This window comes from Vollenhovia emeryi, unplaced genomic scaffold (genome assembly GCF_000949405.1).
Source record: "Vollenhovia emeryi isolate VEMERY1.0 unplaced genomic scaffold, V.emery_V1.0 DF939421.1, whole genome shotgun sequence".
Classification (NCBI taxonomy): domain Eukaryota; kingdom Metazoa; phylum Arthropoda; class Insecta; order Hymenoptera; family Formicidae; genus Vollenhovia; species Vollenhovia emeryi.
This window is the reverse complement of record NW_011966945.1, coordinates 26,168-34,713: the sequence shown is the minus strand read 5'-3', so window position 1 is coordinate 34,713 and position 8,546 is coordinate 26,168.

Genomic DNA, 8,546 nt, shown 5'->3' with positions numbered 1-8,546 from the left:
ACCTTATCTTTGTTAGCTATAGCAAGTAATTTTATTTGTAATATGACAAATCACCTGCTGAAAAATCATTTTATGATCTAAATCAGTTTTTTTACAGGTAACTTCTAAACTTATCAATTCTTCCAAAATCTTTTTAAGTTCTGAAAGTTGCAAACTTTTCAAATGAGATTTAAAGCTCTGCAATTGTTTAAAAAACAATGGAGGGCTTAGCTGATCAATCGCAGCCTGCTCACTCATTCCACCTTGCACTGACAGCAAAACGTTTTCAAGGCGTAGGAAATAATTTGATATAATGCGAATTAGCGCTATCGGTGAAAAATTTTCTTGCGATATCAATGTATCAGAAATTCTAATTAAGCGCGACATATCTTTACTTGCTATGGCAGAGCATAGATCATCAAGTGTAGCATAGTCGTTGCCGGGAGTTGAAAAGCATAATTCTATATCAGTAAGTTTTAGGTCTTTTCTCTCCCCTAAGTACAAAACTAACTTCTCAAGTTCTGAGCATATAGGCAGCTTGCTATGATTAAAGTAAGATTGCAAATGGTAGATTATCTCATTTGTGCATTTTATATCATTTTGTTTTAAGTAACTTGATATAATGTCATAAAGATTGCTGTTGCTGTCCTTATAGCAAGCAATCACACCAAAAATTTTTGAACTCTCCATATAACTTTTAGTCACAGAATTATATGGAAGATCACTTGCTACCATCATTACATAGTGACCACTTGCGTTATAATCCAATACGTTTTTTAACTCTTTGGATATACCTCCACTCACATTTATCAGCTTAATTAATTTTTTGCTGGTAAACATCGAAACGTTTGCTAATTCAGAAAACAGTAAACCGGGTGACTTATTTACTATTGCAAAATCCATCACCTGAACTGAATACTCACCCAAACTGGCAATTATTTCTTGTATATAAAAACCAACCCTACTGTTATCACTTCCATGAATTAACACACCACTTAAAGCGTCAGGTTTCTCTAGGAATTTTTTAACTTTGAATGGTGTAACCCTCATGCCACCTATATGATGTCATTCTCATTTGATTGTACATGAGTATCCAAAGACTCTGAGTTTTCTTGCGCAATATTGTGCACATCATCTGCCGTACTCTGCACATTATCCGACTCTTCTGTTTTTCCTGTGATATAATTATAAAATTTTTTCACAGGTTGAGATATATATTTGGAAAAAAATCCTTCTTCGCTCATATTGCTTACTCCATAAAATTAACAACTTATCATTAGCATATAAATAATAGTATAGCAAAAACTATTTTGTGCTAAGATAGTGATATTTTATAATGAGTATATTACAAAATTATTAACATTCGAGACTAAAATTAAGCCAACCTACTTAATATTAGCCTTATAAAATAAGCGATAATTAAATATACAGCTGCAACAAGTATAATTGCAGGACCAGTTAACAAATCAAAACTTGCAGATAACATCAGACCTGATATCCCAGAAATCACAGAAAAAACTGTTGCAACAATAATCATCTGCATCGGAGTTTTCGAAATGAGCCTTGCAGATGCTGCTGGTATTAGCAAAAATGCAGCAATGAGTAATATCCCTATTAATTGGGCAGCAATTGCTATAAATATAGCAAGAGTGATTAAAAATTCTAGTCTAACAAAATTGACATTAATCTTCTCAACTACTGCTAAATCTTGATTAATTGAAATCATTAACCAATAACGCCATCTAAATATTAATGTCAAAGTAACTATTACAGAGATTAAAAAAATCAATATTATATCACTTTGATCGAGCATTAATATATCACCAAACAGTGAGCTAATAATACTGTTATTGCCTGATGGAAGAAAAGACATAAGTATTAAACTCGATGATAAAACTACATTGGTAACAATGTTCAATATCGTATCAGCAGAATATAATCTGTTAAAATTAAGAGAAAGTAGTATAGCAAATGTAATTGCAATGAGCATTATGCTAAGCGATGGGCTAATCTTAAAGATTAAAGCAAGTGCAACACCAAGCAACGAAGAATGGGACAAACTATCACCAAGATAAGATAACCTTTGCCATATCATAAACGATCCTAAAGCGCCTGTTACTAGGCTAATTACGACTACTGCAACTAGACTATTGATGAAAAAGTCCTGGGTAAGCATGCTATAAGGCTATTAGATAACTGACAACAAATCTATCTTCGGATATTAAAACGTTATGGGTTCTGCATGCTGCACCGGTTGTCATAAATTCAAAATTTAAACCTTTTTGTTCCATAAGATAGGACTTCACTGAAGAACTTAGTATATTGCGTGTTTTACCAGTACCTATTATCAAAATTTCTATTTCCTCTGTCAAAAAAGATTTAAAATGTTCCTTGCTATTTATATCACTTTCTTTCAATTTAATCACCTCTTCAGGAAAAACTATAATTGAGCCGCAATATTCTCTATTATTCACCAAAAATTTTCCTTTCCTGTAACCATTTATAAGATTTTTATTCTCGGAAATTAAGGGCATAAAGTTAAACTATTAATTGAGTGTTGCATACCCACCATCCTGGTTGTTTCTCTTTGATATTCACTGTCGCAGCTTTCGCATTTTCCTCACTATCGAATATTCCAAAGCATGCTACACCACTGCCTGACATGCGGGAAAGTATAGAGCCTTCTTGTGACTCAAGTGTTGATATCACATCCTTAATTTCAGGAACAAGGCTTATTGCTATTTCTTGAAGATCGTTTCTTGTCTCTTTAAGAAGCTTCAACAAATCCTTTTCAGCGTCATCGCTCCATTTAATTGGCTCAGAAAATTCTCCTTCATGCTTGGAAAATACCTCTGATGTACTCAAAAATCTTTTTTTCGGTTTCACAAGCACCACATTCGTGGGTAAGGAAAATTTTTGGACATAGCACAATTCTTCGCCAATACCTCTAACAAAAACAGGCTTGCTATCTACACTTGCGGGAACATCAGCACCAACGTTTAAGGCTATTTCATTTAAGATCGTCCTATCAATCTTCCACAGCTTCCCTAGCGTACGTACCACAGCTCCAGCATCTGAGGATCCGCTACCGAGTCCTGCAGCAATTGGTGTGTTCTTTACAACTCTAATAGAAACTTTAGTACGCACTGGAGCATGTCTAAGCAGCAGATTAACCGCTTTCGTTACAGTGTTATACTGGTTATTTATTCTAGACTCGGAGTTTATAAATTCAACTGTAGAGTTATCGTATCTAGAATACTTTTCACCTACTTTTATTTCCAAAAAATTAGAAAGATTAGCAAAGACAAATAAACCTTCAACCAAGTGATATTCTGTTTCCTTCTTATTTACAACATGCAAAAAAAGATTGATTTTTGCAGGCGCCTTTACACAAAAACTTTTCATTATATATCTTCACTAAGACTATTTTTACATTATATGTATAATGCTATTTTAGTCAACGTCTATAAGGTTTTTGCACTTCTGATGAGAAAAAATGCCATAAATCCTAATTTCTCTGTATGGGTAAATGCGTCCGCTGGTACAGGCAAAACAAAGATCTTAATAGACAGAGTATTGAGACTTTTATTAGAAAACAAAAGAAATATTCTCTGCTTAACGTTCACCAATGCTGCAGCAAATGAGATGGAGAACCGCATTCACAGTACACTTAGTAGGTGGGCAATATGTTCAGAGAGTGTATTGGTTGCAGATTTAGAACAATTAGATTTCTTTCCGATGCCATCCCAGAGTTCCCTTTTTTGTCATCCAAGTAGCACAACACTGGGATCCCAGCACCCCTACTTGTCATCCCAGTGCGTGACACTGGGATCCAGAGAAAATAAAGATTATTTAACAAGAGCAAGAAGGCTTTTCTCTGAACTGGAAAATCTTGGTCTAACCATACAAACCATACACGCTTTCTGTTACAAATTAATTTCCAGATTTCCCATAGAAGCTGGCATCGCCCCAAATTGTACGCTGAGTGAATGTAAAGAATTACATTCCATCATATTCAATAAAGTGCTTCATAACGAAACTGTGCAGGATGATATCAACCTTATTGCAACTGAAATTGATGAAAATAAATTACGCGATTTGCTTTATACTTTATGTATAAAAAGATCGATATCAGCAAATGATTCGAAATATATCAAAGATAAATTGAGCGCCCCAGATGAAATTCATGACTTACAGAGTGAAACGACTGAGCACATAAAAAGATTAGCCGAGATATTAAGTGAAGGCAGTAAAAGAGATCAGAGTTATAGTGAAATACTTTATTCTACTGTCATCCCAGCTGGGATCCAGAAAGAAAATATGTGGATTCCAGTGTCAGCTACTTTCATGACACCAGGCCTAGTAGATCCCAGTGTCAGCTACTCGGATGACACCGGAATGGAGCGAAAAGACACCAGAATAGAAGATTTAGCCAAGGTATTTCTCAAATCAGAATCGCACGAAAAAAAGAGCATATCATCCATTGCAACAAAAAGTACTTTGGAAAAATTTAGAGATGCAGAGCAAATAATAGAGAGCGTTCAGAATGTAGTGTTTACTCATATAAAAGACATGAACTCTTATCAAATATTCAAGAGAACCAGTAGCTTACTTGGTATATTTAAAGTATATGTTGATCTATACAGTAGCGAAAAATCAAAAAACGCACTGCTTGACTACAATGATATAATTGGCTTAGCAACAAATCTTCTCAGCAATCCAAACTACAAAGATTGGATATTATTTAACTTGGATCAAAAAATAGATCACATCCTTGTTGACGAGGCACAAGACAATAGCATCAGCCAGTGGAAAATTATAACAAATCTCTGCGATGAATTTTTTGCCGGTAATGATGAAAAGCGAACCTTATTTGTAGTTGGTGACGTAAAACAATCCATATACAGATTTCAAGGAGCAAATCCCCATCTATTCAACTACATGCAACAATACTTTCATACGAAAACTGGTGGCAGAGATTGGGTATCATGCCAACTTGAAAAGTCATTTCGTTCAACTCCAGAAGTTTTGATGCTTGTAGATAGAATATTTAACAACTTCCGCGCAGAAATATCTTTTGTTGATAATGAAATAAAACATGTTCCACATAGAGAAAATGATCAAGGATATATTGAAATTTGGCCAGCGTTACCAAAGTGTAAAGAGAAAGAACAGCGAGCTTTACAAATTCCTCTGATATGCAAGGAAGGTTATACAATAGCAGATCGATTACTTGCTCAGGCAATAGCCCACAAAATTCACAACTGGTTAAATGAAGGGCGAATTTTAGTTGCTAAAGATCGCCATATAGAACCAAGGGACATTGTGATTCTGGTACGGCAACGAAACGTGTTAGTTGATTACATAATAAGCGAACTTAAAAAAGCAAGCGTGCCAGTTGTAGGCCGAGATTATTTTAGAATTATGGACTATATAGCCGTGCAGGACTTAATAGCTTTGGCCGAATTTTTACTCCTCCAGGCAAATAATCTAGCTCTTGCAAATGCTTTAAAATCACCGTTATTCAATTTTACCGAGGATGATTTATTCAATATTGCATACGACCGCAAAGAACAGTCGTTATGGGAAAAACTTCAAGATTATCATAAGGTTATCTATAGTGAATTAAACTATCTCATTAACTTATCTCGCATAGAATCTCCTCTTACACTATTTACACATATATTGCGTACAGGTAAGAAGAAATTTGCTGCAAGGCTAGGTCTTGAGTGCTTCGAGGTTCTAGACGAATTTATGAACCTTGTGTTGCAATTTGAAAATCCATCTCTTCAAGCATTTGTTCAATGGATCAAGGAGAATAATCCGGAGATTAAGAATGATATGCAATCAGAACGCAATGCTGTGCGAATAATGACAATTCACAAATCAAAAGGTCTGCAAGCTCCCATAGTATTTTTGGTTGATACAAACACAGTGCCAAGAAAAAGTGAAAGCATTATCTTTGATGGAACAGAAGTGCCATTTTGGTGTGGAAAAAACAACAACGCTTATTGCGATCAAGTAAAAAGAGAGAAAAAACTAGAGGATTATAATGAATATTTGCGTTTATTATACGTAGCACTCACACGTGCTGAAGATGAGTTATACATCTTAAGTAAAGAGCCAGTGCAAAAGGGCTCTTGGTATGATCTAATCACTCAGTATGGAGAACCATATGAAAAGAAACAAGCATACTTACAGCCAATATTTAAAGAAAAAGTTGAAGTGCTATGTGTGAACGCAAACTACTCTTACATTTATAAAAAACGTGATTATTTTGACGTTCCAGTGATTTCGCTTCCGCCAAACCTATCAATGTCGTTCCAGTGCTTGACACTGGAATCCAGTAAAAAAGAAGGAGAACCAGCATCAGCTACTCGCTCTTCGGTGTCATTCCAGCACTCTCTTTCGTCATTCCAACATCCTTCCTTGTCATCCCAGTGCTTGACACTGGGATCCAGTAAAAAAGAAGAAAAGCCAGCATCAGCTACTCACTCTTCGATATCATTTCAGCACGTGACGCTGGAATCCAGTGAAAAAGAAGGAGCAGAATGGATCCCAGTGTCAAGCACTGGGATGACAGATGGTTATACAAGAGGCTTAATGATCCACAGCATATTACAATATATGCCCAAGATAGAAAAAGAAAGGAGAAAAAATTGGGTCAGAAAATATCTTGACAATATAAACACCAGTGAAGATAAGGATGAAATTTACAGTAAAATATTGGCCTTTAATGAAAAATATGGCTATTTGTTTGACTTAGGAGGCAAATCAGAGATTACACTGAGTGGAATAATCGATGGCGAACCAGTATTAGTACGACTAGATAGGCTATGCATAACGCAAGATAAAGCAATCATAATTGACTACAAATCACACCGTAACGTTTCTGTTTCCTTATTAAATGAAATAAAAAAGCAAATGCTGACCTATAAAACCTTAGTACAAGAAATATATCCAAACAAGCAAGTAGAGTGTGTGGTTATTTGGGTGGAAGATTTAACCATTCAATCTGACTTTTAACGAAACTTGATTGCAAGAAATAGCTACTACGTCATACCACCGCGAACCGTCATACCGCCGCGGTATCTCAGCCACTAACACGTAGCGGAATGACGAATGACTCAACCGTTATCCTGCTGCTCCTTTCTCGTCATCCCGCTACGTGTTAGCGGGATCTCAGTATAGCTATCTTAAAGCTAAGTAATATAAGTCAACCCAGCTAGGATTCTTTTGATTGATCAAATTAATTTTCCATTGCCTTGGCCATTCTTTCAGGCGCCTTTCTCTTGCAATAGCTAAACTTATATCTTCAAACTCTTCAAAATATACAAGTTTATTTACATTATATCTTGATGTGAAACCTGAAACAATTTTGTTTTTGTGTTCCCAAATCCTCTTGATCAAATTTGCAGTTACACCAATATATAATGTGCTATTAGCTTTATTTGTAAGTATATAGATATATGATAACTTCATCTTAATCGTTTATAGCTAAAGTAACTTAGATTTACCAACATTATACTACACCATCGTGCCACAATAAAACTTACCGTCATCCCGCCGCAGATAGATCCCGCTAACAAGTAGCGGGATGACGAGCTTATCGTCATCCCGCTGCGAACTGTCATCCTGTCACGGTATCTCTTAGCCGCTAACACGTAGCGGAATGACGATTGTCGGTAAATCTAAGTTACTGTAGTTATAAAGGCTTTCACAACAACCTATTTTTCTTGAAACTAAAATAGCTACTGAATGTAATAATAATGTGGTCTATTAATTCTATTCCTATACTTTGGCAAGCTTCTGCTAGTTGCCTAGTGAGAGATATATCGCTATTTGAAGGTTGTGTATCTCCGCTTGGATGATTGTGAGATATTACAATGGATGTTGAACCAATCAAAAGTGCGCGCTTGATGATCTCTCTGACATAAAGAGGAGTTTGATCTACTGTACCAATATTTTGCAGGTCTTCCGCTATTAGACGATACTTTTTATTCATGTAGATGACGCGAAAATTTTCCTTATTGAGGCTTCCTATACTTATTCTTAAATAATCAAGCAATTTTTCCCAGTTATCGATTATAGGCAGGTCTTTTATTTCTTCTCTTGCAGAACGAACAAAGGCTTGTTTCACACAAAAGATGGCAGATATTGCTGTATTGCTGACACCATCAACGTTTTGCAGCGCTTCCAGGTCAGCATTAAAAACTTTATTCAAACTACCAAAATTTTCTATCAAACTCTTTGCTATCGGTTTCACATCAATTCTACTGTATGCTGAATATAAAATGTGCTCTAAAACTTCATAATCAAGTAATGATTGTCCATTATCTAAAATAATTTTCTCTCTTAGGCGCTTTCTATGCCCCTTTTTGTAATCTTTCATCATTAATGAATTGCTTATCTCTTGTATAATAAGAAATTAGATTTTTAAGTAAAATATTTAATAAAGCGCATGACGTACAATTGTAAGAACATTCATTTTTAAAGACAGCAAATGGTGTCATGAAAGTAGCTAACGCGAGCTCTACGTCATACTGCCGCGAACCGTCATACCGCCG